The sequence below is a fragment of the Ambystoma mexicanum genome, chromosome 7p (assembly GCF_040938575.1).
Source record: "Ambystoma mexicanum isolate Mex_15411 chromosome 7p, UKY_AmexF1_1, whole genome shotgun sequence".
NCBI lineage: Eukaryota > Metazoa > Chordata > Amphibia > Caudata > Ambystomatidae > Ambystoma > Ambystoma mexicanum.
Genome location: NC_090939.1, coordinates 267,061,819 through 267,082,924, shown reverse-complemented (window position 1 = coordinate 267,082,924; position 21,106 = coordinate 267,061,819). Strand labels below are relative to the sequence as shown.

The 21,106-nt window shown below is 46.9% G+C and overlaps 1 long non-coding RNA gene across 1 annotated transcript in view; it reads right to left on the bottom strand.

The window, feature by feature from the left end:
- Window positions 1-18,789: 18,789 nt before the first annotated feature.
- The window catches only part of LOC138526033 (uncharacterized), an 88,368-nt gene continuing 86,051 nt past the window's right edge, over window positions 18,790-21,106 (bottom strand). Inside the window, exons 4-5 of the long non-coding RNA XR_011283467.1 lie at window positions 19,838-20,015; window positions 18,790-19,745 (exon numbers count right to left, since the gene is read on the bottom strand). This is a non-coding gene — a long non-coding RNA (uncharacterized lncRNA). The remainder of the gene's footprint in view (window positions 19,746-19,837; window positions 20,016-21,106) is intronic.

The following is a 21,106-nucleotide window of genomic DNA, read 5'->3' as shown; positions in this document are numbered from 1 at the left end:
GGAATACGGCAATGTTTGAGGGCCGTCGGCCTCACGGACTTGTCGATATGTAAGCGTATGGGCTCTGCTTTCAGCTTTCCAATGCCCTTGAAGAGTGTTTCAAATCTGTGCAGCATGCCTTCCAGATCGGCGTGGTATACTCCAAACGAGAAGTGGACAATGTTGAGTGCTTCTGATGCCGCACAGCTCAATAAGGAATGTGGGCTGACGCTGGTGACAAAGAACCTTGCTTTAATAGTGTTCTGTCCATGAGATACCGGGGCTACAAACACAACTTGGATGGGTAGAGGTGTATCCCCTCCGAAAGCATATATTTGCGCCATGGACGCTGACAGCTCCGGTGGGCCTGTCAGGGCCTCGTAGTGTTTGGTGGCCAGCACACAGACTGACGCCCCAGTGTCTATGAGAATGGGAGTGGGGACGTCATCGATGTTAACAGTGCACATGGGTTGACGTCTCGTGCCAGGACCTTTCACAATGCTGGAAATGAAGAAAATCTCTTCCTCCTCCTCCTTCTCTTCTGCGATGTCCAGGTCCTGCAGACCCTGATCAATCGATGAGATGCCTCTCACTCTGCGAGCGCCTCCACGTCCAACTCTCTCCGGTCCTCTTCCTGCCGCTACAGGGGCGGCAGCCCGGCACATCCTTGCATAGTGCCCCGGTGTGCCACACCGGCCGCACGTTCTCGACTTAGCTGGGCATTCTCCTCCGTGGGGAAGATCATATGCACATTAGGAGCAAGATGAGGCGTTGCCTGGTGTGGGCGGGGCATCAGGCCTTCTCGGCGCCCATTTCGACCTTCACATTGCCGAACGTCCCACAGCAAATGCGTCTTCATCATTCTTAGGTCGCGTGGCAGCGTCCATTTTCGCACCTCTGGCTTCTGCCAGCTCATGTGCCCTTCCCAGGTCCAAAATTTGCTGGAGGGTCAGACCAGGTTCCCTCAGTACTTGCCTTCTAAGTTTGCCGGAGCTGCAGCCCTGCAATAGCTGGTTACGGACCATTTCTTCCTCATCGACCCATCAGCAGGAGGTCGCCAGGTGCCTCAAACGGGCACAGAATTTGTCTAGAGGCTCGTCGTCCAATTGTCTTTCGGCGCCCATGAAAAATCTATCAAAATCAACATTTGCCATGGGGAGAAAATGGTCTTTGAGTGCCTGCTTGACTGCGTCATACGTGACCACAGGGATGACGAGGCAATCGTAGATCTTGTGGACTTCTGCACCTGCCGAGTAGATCATAGTCGCAACTTTGGTGTCATCATCGTTCACCCCAGATGCCCTGAAGAACATATCCAGCCTCTTGACCCACAGCAGCCACTTTGGGCCAGTTTGGAAGGGGGGCCAGTTGTATCGAATTCAGGCATGGGGGCCAGGGAGCTGCGAGATCTGCGCGGAATTGGAGCTGCGGCACCCTCATCATCAGTCTCTTCGCCCATTTCTGCATCACGTACTCACAATTGTCTTTTCCTAGAATGATGGGCAGCTTGTCCTGGACTTGTAGTAGTGCTGGGGTGTAGAAACCCACTTCTTTCTTCTTCGATGCCACAGCCCTGCGCCTGCAGGACTGTGGGAGTTCCAAAAATTGAGTTGTTTCCCCAAAACACAGCTGGCAGGTGGCGCACGAGCACCCTCTCGGGCCGCAAGCACTGCACCTGTGTGTGAGGAGAGGAGCGAGTGGAAAAACAAAATGGCCGCTGGTACTCCGTGGGTCCGTAATACAGAAGAGCTTTCCGTCTCTCCGAGGCTGTCGGAGCAGGGAAGGTAATCCGTACCTCCTCGTCGCCAGTGTGGTGACCCGGGTAGGCCCAGTGATGGCGTGCGGGCCCCCAGGGTCTAAGCGCCAGCGCGGGCGGGCGCGCAAGAACGCACAGCGGAGACGTCTGGTTGTTCCAGTGCTCCGGCGAGAACTGCCGGGCACCGCCTTTATTATTCTAACACGCATGCGCCGGCCACCTGGGCCGCGCATGCGCACCTCGTGTACTACGTACTCAACAAATAGCTCAAGGAGCACCCCGATATGAGTGTTCCCTTTTGTTCACTCACCGTACCCCTGGGAGCTCCTCCAGGCATCTTCTTTCCTAGCTCTCTGCTCCACTTCCACGTCTCTGTAACAATGCAAGCCGCACTCACACTTTGGAAACCTCTTTGTGGGTTACCGGCAGCCCTGCTCACCACTCGTGGACCTTGCCGGTAGCTTGAAGCACTGGGGCCTCTTCCATGCCCCACAGCTCCAGCTGTGTCCACCCGACCAAGGAGGCTTGAAGAGCTGTGACCCTCCCGCGGCCCACCCAGACAATGGCGTCGCAGTCTCTCCTGGATATTTGCCGGCATCCTGACCTCCAGGTAGGACCCTCCTCGGCAGCCTCCCTCTCAACAGGATTTCTCTCCTGGAAGGCCCGACACACACAGTCCGGCTTCTCTCCTGCTGGTCTCTCTCTGATTGTCGGCTCCAGCTTTTATGCACCTGCAGCCACTTAAACAGGTCGTATGTTTGAGTTCTTATGCCTTGCCTGATGGTATTTGCCTATTTGACCTAATGACCAAAATGACCTTTTTTTAATGGTCCAAATTGACCTTTTTTTAATGGTCCAAATTGACCTTTTTTTGGAATCTTGTCTAACTGACCTTTCTTTATGGTTTTAGGCTAAAATACCAACCCTGGAGAGCGGGGGTTGCGGGGGTGTCCACTCTATCCAGGTTTGGTATATTAGCCATTTTGGGGATGCGGGGGTGGCCCCCGCTTCCTTAAAATTACCCTCTTTATATTTTGAACATCACTTACCTGGATATACCTAGTACAGGCCAATCTGGTAAAATTATAAAGGAGATCCTATGCCCTAACATATAAATAAAACCAAATGTATCTTGCCCCAGTTACATTGACTACAATGAATGATCCCATTCCCAGACATGTAAATAACACAGTGTAGTGTGTAATTTACTTGCACTTAATTGTGTTTTATTTTTTTGAAGTGTCCCCCTAAAATCTCACTTTTATTGTGTTTATTTTTTAAATTTAAATGTTGCACTTAGCCTTCTTTACTGACAGTATACTGTGTATTAATAATAAGCAAAGACACTGGTAAAAGGAGTTCTCCTTTAAACAAGCACGAACAATCTTTCCTTAGCTGTGTTTTCGTACTTTGTCAAAGAACACGATTGACTGTTTGTTGTTTTTCCTAATCTTGCGAGATCTTCGTTATATGGCCTTTCCTCTAACATCGAGCTTTATTCCTGCTTTGCGAACGCGTTTTTCAATGCCTTATCTTCATTTCCTACTCGACCGCATTATTTTCTGGCACAATAAGGAGCATATTTATACAAGTAAGTGTACATTATGCATTTACATGCGAACAATGCCTTCCGAACATTGCGCAACATGTTTTTATTAATTTCTTTACAAGTAAAGAAATATTAATGATTTTAACTGCGAACGATGCTAACCGAACATTGTGCAAAATGTTTTCATTCATTCCCCTACAATATAAGGCACATTATGAATTTAACTGCCAACGATGCTTCCCGGAAAATCGCGCAACACATTTTCATTTATTTCCCAATCTTGTAACCTCTAATGTACTAGTTGGTCTTGCGTGCAATTGTTTTTCGGTCAAATTGCTGCAAGCAATTTTCCCAACGGTCAAACATACCCAAACCTTGCCTGCCCATAGTTACTGAGGTTTTTTGGACATGCCATGCCCAAGAACCACCACATAACCCTAGGTTTGGATTCCTTCCTCTGACTAATCCACACCAAAGTGGAGTGATCCGTAATTAATCGAAACCTACACCCAAGAGGTAGTATTTGAGATGTATCACCGTCCATTTAATTGCCAATGCCTTGAACGCAATGACTGAGTGTTCTTCTCTCTGGCAAACAGCTTCTGACTGATGTATATTATCGGGTGTTCCAATCCGTCATGGCTTTGAGATAAACCGGCTCCCAGCCCCATTAAGGAAGCATCAGTCTTTAGGATGAGTCTTTAACTCATTAGAGAAGTTAGCTACTTTCAAAATGGGGCTAACATAGGGTTTGTTTCAAGGTCCTCATCCCGTCTGATCTTTTGGGGCTCAGCATTTTTCAGTTTGTTAGTTAATCGTGAAGTTTTACTTGAAAAGTTTGGAATGAACCGGCAGTAGTAGCCGATTAAGCCCCAAAAGGCTTTCAGATCTTTCTGGGTTTTTCGTGTGGGGGGTATCAAGAACAGCTCTAACTTTCTCCTGCTGGGGTTGGACAGTACCATATCGAGAACAGCTCTAACTTTCTCCCATTTTTAACCTTCCCCGCCGCCAAAGCTAAGGAAGCAGGGGACCTCCACGCTCCCTGCTCTCCCTGTTCGTTATTTCGGGAAGCATGCAGGCAAAGTTCACTGCAGGTCAAATCACTCATGCACAAACTAGCAAATATTGCATGCGGACAAACATTTTCGATCAAGTAAACTAGATATTTTACAGCCGATTGAGCCAGTTTGCATTTTCTCTGGTTAACGGTTAACCCAGCTTTTCATAACACTTTCATGACTGTGTAAAGGTGGTACAAAATATCTTCCCGTGTTCTGCTATGTATCACAATTTCGGCTGTGTAGGCTTTGCAAAAGTCAAAGTAAGGCTGTAAGATTTTATCCATCAATCTCTGAAATGTTGTGGGAGCACCATGTAGACCAAACTTTAAACTGAAACAGTCCTATGGGAGTAGTGCAAGGAAGGCATGGTATCAAAGCAAGACACAAAACAAGTGATCACAGTTCAAGGGTGTTTATTAAACTGTAAAATGGGTGGGATAAACGCCTAATCTAAACCTAGATCTAAGATGGGAGCAAGCTGCGACCATCAAATAATAATAACACAGTCCTAGTAGAGTCTAGTCAAATAAAAAGGGCAAATGCTAAAAAGAAATCTATTGCCAATCCTTACCGCTATGCTACAAAAGAGTGTGGGATAATGTTCACAAGAAAAGAAAGAAGTGTTCACAAAATGATAAGTCAGGATGTTATGGCCGGGGTCTCCATTCCCCATGTTTTTAGCATGGGACAAGGCAGGACTTTCGAGCACAGCACACTACTGGGATTCCCCGGCACGAGCTTACAGTTCTTTTTCTGTTTCTGTATCCAAGTCTCTTTTCATGCAAAGTCTCTTGCTTCAGAGGGCTTGATATAGCAAAACAACAAAACAAAAGTTCCTTCTGGTGATCTTTACATCAGGTGATAAGCCTTCACCCTTGGATTCCCCTCAGCCGGGCTCCGATCCTACTCTCAGTTGTCAGTCTCCTTCAGTCAGGCTCAGACCAACCAGAGCACTTGCCAATCCAAACAGAGACTTCTGAAGGGCAATCTTTTCTCGCGGGATCATTCTGTTTGTCTACGGCAAGCACGTTTTTCACAACATTCACAGTTCGCACAGCGTTTCCCTCAGTCGGGCGCTAACGCCTGTTTCACAATGTCAGAACTTGGGTCAAGACTTTCGATTGCACAACGGGTTTGGCTTGACCCTTGTATGACCACCTTAACACTTTATGCCGGGCCTTCCCTATGGCCTCTTGGTATTTGTAGTTTCTTTCGTCTCAATTTTCAATACAGTCGCTTTGTTCATAAGAGGGGTACCCGCTAGAGACTTTCGACTGAGCGCCCATGTGGCGCTGGACCACTCTATTTCTGGTACCAAGTTTGCTCACAAAAGACCTTGGGCCTCATTCCGAGTAGGGCGGTAAGGGATACCTTAAGGGATACCGGGCACCGGAAAGGAGACCGGTGCCGGTAATCCCTTACCGCCCTACTACAAGGTCCCTTAGCGGGTCCCTCCAGTAACTCCTGGCCTGACCACTCGTTATGGACAGGACCTGCAAAGGGACCGGGGCGCAAATAACAGGCTTGACATGCCCAAGCCCCTTATTTGCGCTCTCCCCATTCCCATTGAGCTCTATGGGGGCTCAAATGGGAATGGGGAATGGTATTTTCAATGGGGACTTACCGGTCCCGCAAAGGTCGGACTACACCGGTAAGTCCCCATTGAACTAGACCGGTGCCGGACCCGTTATTGGTGGCAGTCATCGCGCAAATAGCGCCATGACTACCACCAATCTCGGAATGAGGGCACTTGTGTGTCATTATCTTCTTAATGCTGCCACTGCAACCTTCAGCCTAACACAGTCCATTTGACTATCAGGTTCTTCTGGCTCAAAGGCTGTGCTGAACTCGTCGGCATTTCCTTTGCTGCTGGAGTCAAGGACGGTACCACACTGACAACCGTGTCTCCCCGTCCTGGCTATCAGTGTGGGAGGGTTCCATGTACCGCTGACATCAGTCACACCATTTGCCAGCTGCGATTCCTGGTCTTACGTTTCTTTCATCGGAGGCTTTGCGGGTCTGGGTTGAAAATGGCAAGGGCAACTCCCTCCTTGACGTCCTCTCAGATCTTGCTGCCTTTCTTCTCCATTTGAACTGCCGTCCTGGAATGGCTGCTTCCTCATGCGTTCGGCTTTTCTCTGAGTGTGCTCTTGTGCTCCACCTTTTATCCCAATGGGGAAGGGAAAGGGTAGTCAGTTGTCTGTAGTTGTCAGCAGGAGCCTGACTCTGCCTGACCCTTGTGTTTGGACATGTCAGGTAAACGACTCGGGTATTAGTGAGTTATCGTTCACGTTGTGAGAAAGTGTTTGTGTTGGGAAAGTGGGTGGGCAGAGCTTCCAAGTATCCCACTGGGCAGGAGGGGGAAAAGGTGTCATAAGGGAGGGGATACCGCATCTCACCCTTCGGTGTCCCACTTCCACTTCCCAAAGACCCCGCATCCAGGTCATCCTCCCGCACTGGTTCACCCCCAGGAACTGGATCCAATAGCAATGGCCGTGTCCTGGCCACCTGGATGACAGATCCCCGGGTACTAGCGGGTGAGACACCTTCAGGTTTCTCACATACCCTATCTCGATGCGATGCGATGTAGCCGCATCTGTTTCACAGGGGAACCAGGAAAGGAGGACTGCATTCCCATGGTCCTTACCTTTTCAGTGTTCCACAGTGAAACAGTAGGGCTGCAGGTCTAGAAACCATTGCATGACGCGAGGGTGGAGTCTTTGTGTTGGCTAATCCAAACTAGGGGAGAATGGTCTGTGACGAGTGTGAACTTCTTTCCTAAGAGGTAGTACCTGAGAGGGATAATGGCCCACTTGATAGCCAAGGCCTCTAATTCCAGCACAGAGTAATTCTTTTCACGTAGGAAAAGCTTGCGACTTATAAACAAGATGGGATGTTCTAATACGTCGCAAACTTGAGACAGGACTGCTCCTAATCCTGTAAGGGAGGCGTCTCTTTGCAGTATGAACTCTTGCAAGCTCACCTGTTATTTTGTAATGCTGGGCTCTCCGTTCTGCTTCCTTCAGCTGGGGCTCGTAGAATGGACCTAGTTGCTTCACTGGCCCGCGAAGTGGGGATCCAGACCGACTGTGACAATCCACTTGGAGGGTAAGTCTTTGGTTATAGTTATTGTTAATTTTTCAATAATGTCTTTAACAATGAGTCTTGACATGATGGTAAGTAATAATGATGTCTTGCAATGTCTCTGCTCTTCTCTAGGTGTGAAGATGATAGATCGGAAGCGTGGAGCGGAACCTGGGATTCCCCTAAGGATGATGGACTCTCAAGGTCAACAGGTAACTGGCCGTTATAATGGAAGTCAAGACTCAGGTATGATGCGGCCAAGAGTTCGTTATTATGAGGTTCTAACCTGTTGTGTTCTTTTCCCCTTGTAGGAGCGGTCCGACGGCGTGGAGCAGAGTCCGGATGCTTGAAGACAGTTCAGCACCTTCAGTGGAAGATACCGCCTTAAAGCGGAGAAGAAGCGAAGGTTCCCGCGTCGCTGGAAGTCCGAATCGGGTGAGAAAAGGCCCCGACTCCGATGGAATGCAGGTAGAGTGCGCGCACAGCGATGGAGCGGCTGGGATCAGATGGGTGCCCCTCAGCGATGGAGCGACTGGGATCAGGTAGGTGCGCCTTCAGCGATGGAGTGGCTGGGATCAGATGGGTGCGCCTCAGCGATGGAGCGGCTGGGATCAGGTAGATGCACCTTCAGCGATGGAGTGGCTGGGATCAGATGGGTGCGCCTCAGCGATGGAGCGGCTGGGATCAGGTAGATGCACCTTCAGCGATAGAGTGGCTGCGATCAGGTAGGTGCGCCTCAGCGATGGAGCAGCTGGGTAGGTAAGATGATCTTCAGAGGATGGAGTAACCGGAATCAAGGTGAAGAACAGTGGTAAGCGTCACGCTGCAAAGCAGAGTAACGCGAAGCAAGGGCATGTGGTTGGGCTGGCCTTATATAGACTGGCTACGGCCCCTCCCTTTAGTCACACCTTGTGGCTCCACCTTGCCCCGCCCAAGGACTCCAGCACATGCCTCCCAATGCTGTTCTATGGCCACGCCCGGCCCTGATGCACAGAGTGCAAAGCACACATTTCCATGAGCCTGGCGCCAAAGTTTGCTTCCTTCAGAGTTTAAGTAATTGTCTTATGTAGGGAGGTGATTGCTGGCCTTTCTAGCTCATCAAGCGGGTCAAAGGAAGATGTCCGGGGATGTCGACCATTCATAATATAGAATGGTGTTTGTCCAGTACTGGTGTGGATGGAGTTATTGTACGCAAATTCAGTTAACCATAGAATGTCCTTCCAAGGTCTTTCGGTTTTCTGTAGCATGCATCTCAGGTATTGTTCCAGCGTCTGGTTAGTTTGTTCTGTTTGACCATCGGTTTGGGGATGATGACTGGTGGAGAGGCGAAGGTCAATTTGCGCTATCTTGCAACATCTCCTCCAAAATGCTGAGACAAATTGCGTTCCTCGGTCAGAAACCAATACCGAAGGAAAACCATGTAGTTTGACTATCTGTTCTAGGAATACAGTTGCCAGAGCTCCAGCGGTCGTAAGCCCCTTAAGGGAAATGAAGTGTGCCATCTTGGAGAATAAATATACCACCACTAAGTTTGTGTTGAAGCCGTCGCAGGAAGGTAAGTCTCTAATAAAGTCCATGGATAATGTGTGCCAAGGGACAGGTGGTATAGCTAGTGGATGCAACAATCCTGCAGGACTTGACTTTTGGGATTTCTGTTGTGCACAAACTCTGTAGGTAGTAATAAATTGGGCCACATCTTTTCTCCAGGTTGGCCACCAATAACCTTTTCTGATCTTGGCTTGGGTTTTAGTAATTCTGGGGTGTCCCTCCACAAATGATTTGTGGTAGTTTGCAATGATCTTGTTTTGAGTTTCTATGTCTTTGATGTATAGTCTCCCCAGGAAATAGGGTAAATTGTCCTTAATGGAGTACTGGTTCCCCTTGCCTAACCATTCTTGTTGGGCGGCTTGGTCCATCTGAGTCTGCAGGTCAATCTTCAAATCTTCCCAGCAGGCGGTTACTGCGATCTGATTTTCAATTCGCTCTTCTGGGATCATAGATACTGGTTCTGATGGCATAAACGTGTCTTTTTCCTCTCCCATTCGTGACAGAGCATCTGCTTTCTGTTACGTACCCCTAGCCGATACGTGATCACAAAATCGTACCCCACGAAGAAGAGAGCCCAGTGAAGCTGACGAGAAGATTGGGCCTTGGCAGTTTTCAAATATTGCAGATTACGGTGATCTGTAATAATGGTGACAGTATGTCTAGCTCCTAGGAGATAGTGTCTCCAGGTTTTGGGGTCTCCTTTGATCGCCAGCAATTCTTTGTCGGTTATGGCATAGTTCTTTTCTGGCGCTGTAAACTTGCGAGAACAAAATGCTATGGGGTGTAACTGTCCCGTGTCTGGATCCTTTTGCGATAATACTGCCCCCATGGCCACACTGGAGGCATCGGTCTCAACGATATAGGGCAGATCGGGTCGAGGATGCCGAAGGATGGGTGCTGAAGAGAAAGGCCTTTTCTGCATCGGGGGACCAAGAAAACTTCTTATTCTTTTTTAACAAAGAAGTGATAAGGTGAACGATTTGGGAAAATCCCGGAATGAATCGCCGGTAGAAATTAGCAAATCCGAGTAAACTTTGCACTCGGGGACCGCCACTGAAGAATAGCCTCTACCTTACGAGTGTCCATGTGCACTCCTCGCGGGCTAAGCATGAAGCCCAGGAACTCGACTTCCGTGATGTGGAAGGAGCATTTTTCCAGCTTGGCAAATAGTCGATGTTGGCAGAGTTTTTCCAGAACGGCTCGTACGTGTCCCACGTGGTCTTCTTTGGATGTTGAATAGATGAGGATGTCATCGATGTAAACTAGGACTAGAACTAGAACTGAAATGCTGCTGGTGCGTTGCATAGCCCAAAGGGCATAACCTGGTACTCAAAAAGTCTGTACTTGGTTATGAATGCAGTTTTCCATTCGTCAACTTTTTTCACTCTTATCAAATGGTAAGCTCCCCGTAGATCCAATTTTGTATAGATTTGTGCATTCTTTACTTGATCAAGTAGTTCGGGAATAAGCAGCAGGGGGTACCTATTTTACACGGTGATCTGGTTTAATGCCCTATAATCTATACAAGTTCTGAGGTCCTCCTTCCACAAAGAAGAGCTCTGAAGAGGCGGGGGACTTGGACGGACAAATGAACCCATTAGCTAAATACTGGTCTAGGTACTTTCTTAGGTGCGGATTTTCTTGCGCCGTCAGAGCGTAGATTCTGCTGCAGGGAATTTGTGCTCCGGGGACCAGATTTTGGCAGTCATAAGTTCTGTCGGGTGGTAGGGTATTAGCTTGTTCCTTTTAGAACACGTCCAGAAAATCTTGATATTCCGAAGGTAATGAACCAACAATTCCAAGGATGGATTTTCCTTCGAGCTGTAGTTTCCTCCCATCCCTGTGGTAACAGCGTTTTGCACATTCCTGAGGGAAGGTCAACTTCCTGGTACGCCAGTCAATCCTTGGGTTACGGGTTTCAAGCCACTGCATTCCAAGGATTATTTGGAACTGGGGGGCCCCTATAAGGTCAAACGAAATGCTTTCCTGGTGACCATCTTGACATGTCAGAATTACCTTATTGTTGTGTTGTGTTACTGGCCCTGAAGACAGCTGTGAGCTATCCCTGGCAGTGACATTTTCCGAGTGTGTTTTTTGCTGAAGTGGAAGGCCTATCCGAGTGGCCAAATCATGATCGATATAATTCCCCACTGCACCACTATCAATGTAGGCTTCCAAGGCATGAACTCTTGATGGTTGTTGGTGGTGGGTTAGAAGCACCGGGACGACTAGGTGGGAGGTCTGTTCAACTTTCTTGATTTTGCTCGACAAGTGGACCCCTACACTTGCCGGGCGACTGAGTTTTCTGACTTGTGTTCCATTGCTTTCGTTTCATTGTCCACGGCCCCTACCACTTTATTGGGGGGTTTAACAGGGCAGTCACGCAAGAAGTGCCCAGCCTTTCCGCAATATAAACAAAGTTGCTGTTGTCTCCTCTTTTCTCTCTCAGCCTTGGAAATGGGAGCTCGCAATGCCCCGATTTGCATAGGTTCGGTAGCTTCATGAGCCTTGGTTTGACTGTCCCGTGGTCGCAGATAAACTGACCTCCCTTCTGCCCTTGTGCAATCAATTTTTCGGTCTTGTAGACGATGGTCCAGTTGTACAGTTAGGTTAATATACTCCGCACAACCTTTGGGCGGATTGACCACTTGAGCTAGCACATCTTTTAACTCACTGCGTAGTCCTCGATGAAATAGTATGGGTCTTTTCTGTTCCGGCCAATTAGTCTGTGCAATGAGGCGGTTGAAGGTAGCAATGTAAGTCAATAAGTCATGATTCCCTTGCCTAAGAGAGAGTAATTCATTGTCTAATGCTTGTCCTTTGGTGTGCCTGGCAAACAGTTTTTCCAATTCCCGTTGGAATTCCCCAAAGTTCCGACGTATTGGATCATCCTGGGTTACTAATGGGATGTACCAGTCGGCTGTACAACCTCCCAAACAGGAAAATACAAAAGCCACCCTTGCTCTGTCATTAGGGAAGGCTCCTGGTCGACACAAGAAGAGGAGGCGGCACTGGTTCATGAACACGGCGTATTTGTTCCGGGTCGCCGAAGAAGCATTCTGGAGGAGCCGGGGGAACTGCCCCTGGGAGTACTACTTGCACTGGAGGTGATGGCTGGGGCAACGGGGTTGGTGTGATCCTGGGTAACGGAGTTTGTCCTGTGTGTGCTTGGAGCATTTGCCTTGCCAGATCATCCGTCCGCTCACAGGCTACTCTGAGGTCTCTCCTCAAGGAATTAGTCTTTTGTCTTAAGGCATGCACTTCAGCACCCAGCTCCCCCAGTAGTTGGGCTAACTGGTCTGTTTCAGAGGTTTCTATTACGCCCAGGCAGAGATTCAGAGAGTCCAGATGCTTGAAGACAGTTCAGCGGCTCCAGAGGAAGATACCACGTTAAAGCGGAGAAGAAGAGAAGGTTCCCGTGTCGCTGGAAGTCCGAATCGGGTGAGAAAAGGCCCCGAATCTGATGGAATGCAGGTAGGGTGCGCGCACAGTGATGGAGCGGCTGGCATCAGATGGGTGCGCCTCAGCAATGGAGCGGATGGGATCAGGTAGGTGCGCCTTCAGCGATTGAGCGGCTGGGATCAGATGGGTGCGCCTCAGCGATGGAGCGACTGGGATCAGGTAGGTGCGCCTTCAGCGATGGAGCGGCTGAGATCAGGTAGGTGCGCCTCAGCGATGGAGCGGCTGGGATCAGGTCGGTGCGCCTCAGCGATGGAGCGGCTGGGATCAGGTAGGTAAGATGATCTTCAGAGGATGGAGTAACCAGAATCAAGGTGAAGAACAGCGGAAAGCGTCACGTTGCAAAGCAGAGTAACGCAAAGCGCGGGCATGTGGTTGCACTGGCCTTATATAGGCTGGCTCTGGCCCCTCCCTTTAGTCACACCTTGTGGCTCCACCTTTCCCCGCCCAAGGACTCCAGCACGTGCCTCCCAATGCTGTTCTATGGCCACGCCTGATGCACGTGCCTTAGGCAAAGAGTGTTCAAAGCACACATTTCCATGAGCCAGGCGCCAGGCGCCAGGACTGGGTCCATGTGGACCCTGGGGGTGATGGAGGCCTGGGCCCTTGCCCAATGGCCATGACACATGATAGGGGAGGACCATGGGCTCGAAGAAGGCTCGATAATGTGTGTTTGTTTGTTTGTTTATTTCTAATGTGCACCAAACCCAGAGGTAACAGGGCGCAGCAATACGAAGATGCAAGGCTTACAAAGGTTTCAAAATAGTTCACAATATAACAACATGTATTTACAGGTAAAATTACAAAGGCAGTAACAATATATAGATATAAATGCACAGATTATATACAGTTCCATCAGAGACAGCCTGGCATAGGCAGTTGTGACAGTCTAACTAGAGTTCAGTAGATTGAGGTGGTTGATATAGCTCTTTCTAAAGTGTGGCTAGGGTTGGGCTACTCTCAACTCGTGGGGCAGGGAGTTCCAGAGTTTGGCAACCTTCACGGGGAAACTATTACCACCAATCATGGTGAATCTAAATCTTGGTACCACAAGGCTGTTGGCGTTACCAACTCTTGTCGGTCTGCTGGATGTTCTTCTATTAAGTCTGTCTATTAAGTAACTGGGGGCAGCATTGTTTAAAGCTTTATCGGTCAGGGAAACCATTTTTAACTGTATTTTACTAGGGGTAGAGAGACACTTATGATGGCGTCTGGTCGAGGAAATATGTACTCTTTTGTTCAGGCTTAGTGTGGCTCTTAATGCGTTATTTTGCAAAATTTGTAGCCTCTGGATAATGGCTTTGTTAGCGCCACTGTAGAGCACATTACAGAAATCTAGCCTAGAGAGTATTAATGCTCTAGCCAGTATCCTGCAGCTGTCATTTGAAAGGAGTGGCTTACCAGCTCTGATAAGTTTACATGTGTAGGCTGCGGTAGAGGCCACAGATTTCACTTGTTTATCAAAGGACATGGTTGAGTCAAGGTAAAATCCAAGGGTTTTTACCTCCTTTGATACCCTAATGATGTTTCCATCGATGGTAAATGAGAAGTATTCATGTCCTAGTTTGTTGATATTATAGGGAGTGCCTAGAAATATCAACTCTGTTTTATCATCATTCAGGCATAGACCGTGGGTGGCCATCCATGCCTGGATGATAAGAAAGACCCTATTCACCAGCGCCAGGTCCTTTCCATGATCCCCAGAAAGAGGGCGGAGAATCTGTGTATCATCTGCATAGTGAGTGTAGGTGATACGCAGAAGGTCCAGGTTTGGTGAATATGCTGTATAGGGTGGGGGAGACACATGAGCCCTGAGGTACACCGCACAGGATCGGGGTGGAGTCCGCTGCTGCAGATGGGGAGAACACCCTCATAGTTCTCTCGCTCAGGAATGATTCTATCCATCTGATAGCCTCTGTGGAAAAGTGAGCTGCTGAGTCCAGGTGCCTGCATAGGACCTTATGATCCACCAGGTCAAATGCAGCTGAGAGATCAAGTAATATGAGCAATGCTGTCTTCCCTTTATCTCTCAACTCACCGATCTGTGTTTTCAAATCAATCAAGGCAGTGTCTGTCCCATGTAAAGGGCGGAAGCCAGTTTGTCTAACCCCTAAGAGCTTATGCAGCTCAAGGTATTTTTGAATCTGGGTATAGGCGACTTTGTCAAGTATTTCGAGTAGAAATGGTACCGTCGTAATGGGGCGGTAGTTGGTGGCAATAAGTGGATCTAAAGTTTGCTTCTTAAGGAGTGGGAGAACCCAAGATTGTTTTAAGTTGGCTGGGATAGTGCCAGAAGAGAATTAAGCATTGATCTATTTGGAAATAAGTGGAGAGAGGTCTCTAGCAGCATCTTTTATAATCTGTGCTGGGCAGATATCTCCTTTGCAAGTGGATGGTTTGAGGGATAAGATAGTTTTTTCTACCTCTAAAATTGATGTTTTGGTGAAGCGGAATCTGTTAGTCTGGGCAGTGGGTATATCCCTAGTTAGGGGGGTGTTAGAAGGATGTTGTAGGTTCAAGGTGTCTTTCTTTAGTTTTATTTTATTTTGGAGAGTGTTCATTTTATTAGCTAGTGCCTGTTGAATATCTGAGCACTAGATCTTATTTTTGTTACACATGTCAGGTATAGGAATCGGGGACTCTAGTTATTTTAGTATGGTGAAAAGTTCCTTCATACTTGAATTAGATTTGGCAATACGTTCATTATAAGAGTTCCTTTTTGCCAGGCAGTCTTCATTTTTGTAGTGCGTAGAGATAGTAGTTAGCTTGAGTCTATTCTCAGTGGAGGGGCATAGTCTCCAGGCAGTTTCACACTTTCTTTTCAGGAGACGTAGGTCTTTTAATTGTGGAGTGAACCACTTGTTTAGGTGGGCTTTAGCTTTGCTTGTTCTCGGTTTGAGCGGGGCAATTTTATCCAGTGTGGTAAGCATGATTTTGTTATATTCATGCACCAGTGTACTAGGGTCTAAATTATCAGACAATGAATTAAGGGTAGGGAGAATAGCAGGGATCACTTTTTCCACTGTGTTTCTTTTATTTCTGGTTAGACAAGGTGGCGCCTTTTGTGGGGCCATATGTAGAGGTCTGGTAGTTGATACTGTGAAAGACACAAGTGAATGGTCCATCCACACTTGTGGCGTGATAGAGGTAATAGTGGCCGTGCAAATCTAATCAGCTACCCAGTCTAGGGTCTACCCTTAATGTGAGTAGGTTTGTTAACCTTTTGCGACAGTCCAAGTGCATTAAGGATATTGGGTGTTTTGAAGGCATGCTTGTCTGCTGGATCATTAAATCCTAAGTTAAAGTCACATAGCAACAGTAGTTGGGAGGTTGATTTAAGGTTACTGGCTAGTGTACTGTGCAGGTCCTCCTCAAATGTCCCGAGAGGGCCAGGAGGTCTGTAGATTAGATGCATAGTAAGTGATTGAGAGTTATTTAGAGGGAGTTTGGCAGTGAGGATTTCACATGATTGCAGGATTTGGTGGGGGACTAGTCTCAGTGATAGGCTCTCTCTGGAGATGATGGTGATTCCTCCACCTCGGGTTCCATCTCTATTTTGTCTGGAAATAGTGTATTCGTCTGGGGTGGCTACCATAAGCGACGGTCTTGCAGCATTATGTAACCAAGACTCTTGTTATAGCAAGGAAGTCCAAATTACCTTCTATAATTAGGTCAGCTATGTCTATAGCGTGTGCAACGAGGGATCTCGCATTTAGAAGTGCTCCTTTAAGGGAGTCAGCCTCTGTTTTGGCTATAGCCTGGCATGGAGTAGGAATATTAGGGACCATAGGCTTAAGATTGTATGTCACAGTCTGATTGGCAATGGCGTAGAAATCAGATGAAGAGGTAGGCCGGTTAGTATTATTAAAGTTCATGCTAAGGTGGTTTTCTTATTTGTAGGTGGTAAAGATCTTGTGAGTGGTTCATGCAGTTTGGAAAGTCTAGCGCAGAGTTTAAGGTTTCTGTTGATCGTAGTACATGGGAAAGTGGTTTTACAAATTGTACCTTTTGTGTCAGTGTCATACTTGTGATACCATGCCCACACAGGTTTCTCTGTCACTGCCCCTGTGTTTCGGTTCACTTTCATTTTGGTTTCTCCTTGCCAGTTGCTTGGCTTTGCCACAATGTGTTCTTTTCAAACATTTCCCTCTGTGGTGTCCACTTTTCGTCACCACATTACCTTTACACTCTTCAGTAATGTTCATCACTTGCTTTGTCACTTTATCTCATAGTATTCGGTCAGTTTCACACATGCTTGATTTCCATTCATAAGCTTCTCAAAGCTTTCCTTTAGTTTGGTATTCAATAATGCTTTATTCAAAAGGCTTTCTCTCATAGTTCAACTTGCTAGTATAATCCCTCACTTTGGATTCACTTTCGCTTGCATATCGATTTTTGTTCATCAGGCAATGGCATTTGCTTCACAATAGCCCAAGGAGCGCACCGGTACAAGTGTTCCCTTTTGTTCACTCACCCGACCCTGGCGGCTCCTCCGAGCATCTTCTTTCATTGTTCTCTGCTCCACTTCCACGTCTCCAAAATGCTGCGAGCCACACTCGCACTTTGGAACCGGCAGCTCAGCTTATCACTTGCGGACGCTGCCGGTGACCTGCAGCTCTGGAGTCTTTTCCGTGCCCCACAGCTCTGGCTGTGGGCAGATCTCTGAAAACTGAAAACTAACCTGCAGGTAGCGCCCATAAAGCTGAGCAGAAATGATTATATCCTGCAATCAAAGGGGATCCCGATTGGAGGAAAGTCTGAAGATATTGTGACTAGGTACAATCCTGGCATTTTAATTGTTTCATCTGACCAACAATCAGCGAGCCCAGACTCTACCCAACTGCCAACCTATCATCAGTCCGCCCCGATAAATTCTATGGTAGGCCAAATCACCCTTGAAATGCAAGAACATATTTCCAAACTTTTTTCGCCTTCCTCAGGCATGTTTGAAGGATTCCTGAATCTGACAGCTAATACCAGTACTGGTGAATTTCCGCTTAGTCAAATCCCGGGAGTTTCATTACAGTACATGCTCCCTGGAGCACTATTTATTTATTTATTTATTGTTTGCTTGTTAGGCACTTACACAGGAAATACATTCTGTTTCACAGCACCCTATAGCAGTACAATTAAATACAAAAAATACAGAGGGGGAAGGGACGGCCTAACCTACTATGCCCTGTGAGTATTCAGAATGTGAAAGTGCAGGAAGGAAGAGGACAGTGGGAAAGGTGCTGTGGTCTCCGTGCTCGAGGGTGAGCCACAAATGAAGTGCAAGATATGGTAATTAAACAGATTTGTTTAATATTGTTCAGAGATTTCCAAAGATACAGGAAGATCCCGTTAAGTTCCAGGAGGAGCTTCAGGTCATAATAGATTTCTGTCACCTGTGACAAATCATGGAAATCAGTCACTTCTCCCAATGGGGGAGCACCTTCCTTTGAGGTTAGGGAGGTGAGCGCTCAACGCAATATTCCACATAGGGGTGGCAGTGAGAGAGACCTCAGAGGAAGAGACTCACCTCTTGGGAATAAAGTCTCCCTTACTGATGAGGAACTTCCTTTACATTATCCCGAAACACCCAATTCAACCCCATCAGTTGACAGCCAACCAGACTTATCTTATATGTTTTTGTAATGTAATGACAGAAGAAAAGTATCTGCCTGGTACTGTGAAGAGTAAGAACAAAGGAGTGATAAAGAATGCCTGTCTGTCAAGCACTGAGATGAAGAAACTTAAAGGAATGGTTCGCCCAAACATTTTTATTGGCCAAAAAGATGGGCAATAATAAAAAAAAATATTGGCACTTTTTTTTTGAGGTCCCTATGTAAAATTTTGAGCAATTCAAGCTCAAAATTTACAAGAACAAGCAAAAAAAGCATTTGTGAAATGGATGTCCGCCTGTGCTCGCTTTTGCTTTTGTGGCACTAATGAAGGAAAAGCCAGCCAGCTGTAGTAAACAAAAGCTACCACTGGGTTGCTTTTCCTTCATTGGTGCCGGGACTCGGAGGACGGAGATCGGAGACTACAGGCAGAAAACTGCAGCTGTATTTCGGTAAGTGCTATTTTTCTAAATAAAAATAAACACAAGCTGCTTAGAAATAAAACTGCAGCTTTAAAAATGTTGTATTTATGTTTGCGGTAGAAACACTGCAGCATTTCTGAAAACAACCGCGTTGTGTTCCTGCCTGCAGCTGATTTCCCTACGGGAGCCCGAGCCCCAAATGGGAAAGCCAAGGCAGGCAGAAACACTGCAGCATTTCTGAAAACAACTGCGCTGTGCTTCTGCCTGCAGCTGATTTCCCATTTGGGGCTCGGGCTCCCCACGGGGAGCCCGAACCCCAAATGGGAAAGCTGCTGTAGGCAGAAACACAGCGGCATGGAAACACAACGCGGGGAAAGCCAAGGCAGGCAGAAACACAACGTTATTGTGTTTGAAAACGCTGCGGTTTTTCTTTCTAAGTTTCTCAGGCTCCTCCGGCTCTGACCAAACCTTTGAAGGGTGCTCTTTTTTTTAATGTGCAAATAGCCAACATGCAAAGCAAAAATGCATTTACTTCTAGGAGAATACACTAACCAATGCCTTATTACAGAGAATCCACCTGCAACCTTTTTTGTATACCATTGTGGGCTAAATCTTCGAAGATTGGAGTCATATGGACATTTCTTATAGCCATTTTTTAATCCAGATGGACATGTCCCGGGAGGATAGCTCAACGAGAACGTGCTCGCCTTGGAAACAAGACGACACTAAGCAGCACAGGTTCGATCCCTTGGTCCACGCTTAGAATGTTCTGGTTAATAAGTGCGTTATAAATATGCAACTAAGACTTATTCCTGTAACAGCGCCTCAAAGCCACCGGGCTGTGTGAGCGCTTCAAAAAAAATAAAGGTGTAGACATTGCCCTGCTTTGAAAGATGTATGGATCTGTTGGGTAATCTTGCTGCATGTCAAGTGTGACCTGCATATTTACATTCTCACTGCATTCCCCAATGTCCTCAGTATCCCGGTCTTCTTGTACTACTTGTGTGCCAGCATTAATATCTTCAACAGTTTCAGTGCAATCAGCAGTTGTGCGACCAAGCTTAACTTCAGGCTGGGTAACAGTGTCTGTTGAGTGATAAGCTTGGGTAACAGTGTCTGTTGAGTGATCAGGAGTCAGACCCTCTGTAGATTCAGTAGCGCATTGTGACGCTCAGGAATGCCAGTGCATCTGCGGAATGTATTGTGGTAGAAGGAGAAGCAGCAGACAGATGTTCATCACCAGAAGCATGAGGGACAGAATGAAGGGGTTTTTGCTGCTGAGTCCTGAAAGCAAGGATTGAAAGAATCTGTTGTAATTACAGTAACATTATGCAGTGGTTACAAATGTTAGCATTAATTGAATGGGCAAAGCTTACCTTGGCTACTGCTTAGCAGTGGAACCTTTGGGCTGGATCTTGAAAGCAGACAAAATATCTTGACAAGATTTAGCTGCTTCGGCAAGTTTCTGTTTGCTGACCTGTTTTCGTCATGTGGCTCCAGACATTGTTTGGTTTTGATGACTCAGGATTCATGAATTTGCTCTATTCCCTACTTCTGCAGGAAGAGAAGGAAAGCAACACATATTAGCTATCCATTTGAACATGTGGTGGCTACTCAGTTAGCATAGTAGCACTGTGGCAACCTCTCAATAAGGAGCTACTAAATACACACAAATATCATTTGGACACACTTCAATTTCTGTTGTCCCTTATATAGACCTATTATGCTTCAAATGTCTTGCAGTTATGCCACACTTTAGTTCACTCATTCTCAATCGGAATTTAATGTCATGTTGGTATGTTTGTATGCCTCTGGTTCAGGTTGGATTGATGATTCAAAAGTAATGACTGGTGCTGTTAGGTATGTGTTGACGCCAGGCTAACGAGGTTCGTCTAGGCTGTTTGAAAGCAGGAGCTACCTTTTAGCTCACATCAATTTTGCTGATGCCTGCCCTGTTAAACTATATATGGAAAAGGATTTTTTAACACTTATACTACCACACAGTATCTGAATAACTCACAGTGCTCCTAAATTGCATTAAGGCTTGAGAACGAGGTGGCGGGACAGTGAGACACTAATGTGTTCCTGCAAGTTCAACTGACAGCATGCTTTAAGGACAAAATAAAAAATAATACATAGCTACAATAGAAAGAAAATAAAGGAAATAACTACTGTCTGTATGGGCCAGTTTTTTGGGTCAAAGTGGGGCACAGGCAATTATTTGTGGGCCAGTTTGATAAGTTGCTGCATGTCCATGTGGCTAGTAGTTTTGACCAGTATTACTGAATACATATTCTTTAAAGTGCACAATTTGCATCACATTTTATCGAAAACCTCCCCCCTGGCCTACTACTACTCAAACGGTCTTTAACAAAAGGAATGTGAATAGAGATTTGCGATAGACTGTGGGCCTGGGCCACCCATTTTTCATCACTGTGCCCAAGGCAATTTTATGGGCAGACTGACAGAGCCGACCCGGCCAATTTGGGCCAGTTTGTTGAGTTAATTCACTCTGCGGGCGGCTAGTAGTTTTGACTAGTGTTGCTGAATACATTTTCTTTAAAATACACAATTTGCATCACACCTTATCATAAATTCCTCTTGTTAGCTGCTCCTCTCTTTCCTGCCCTGTCTGACTCCCGGTC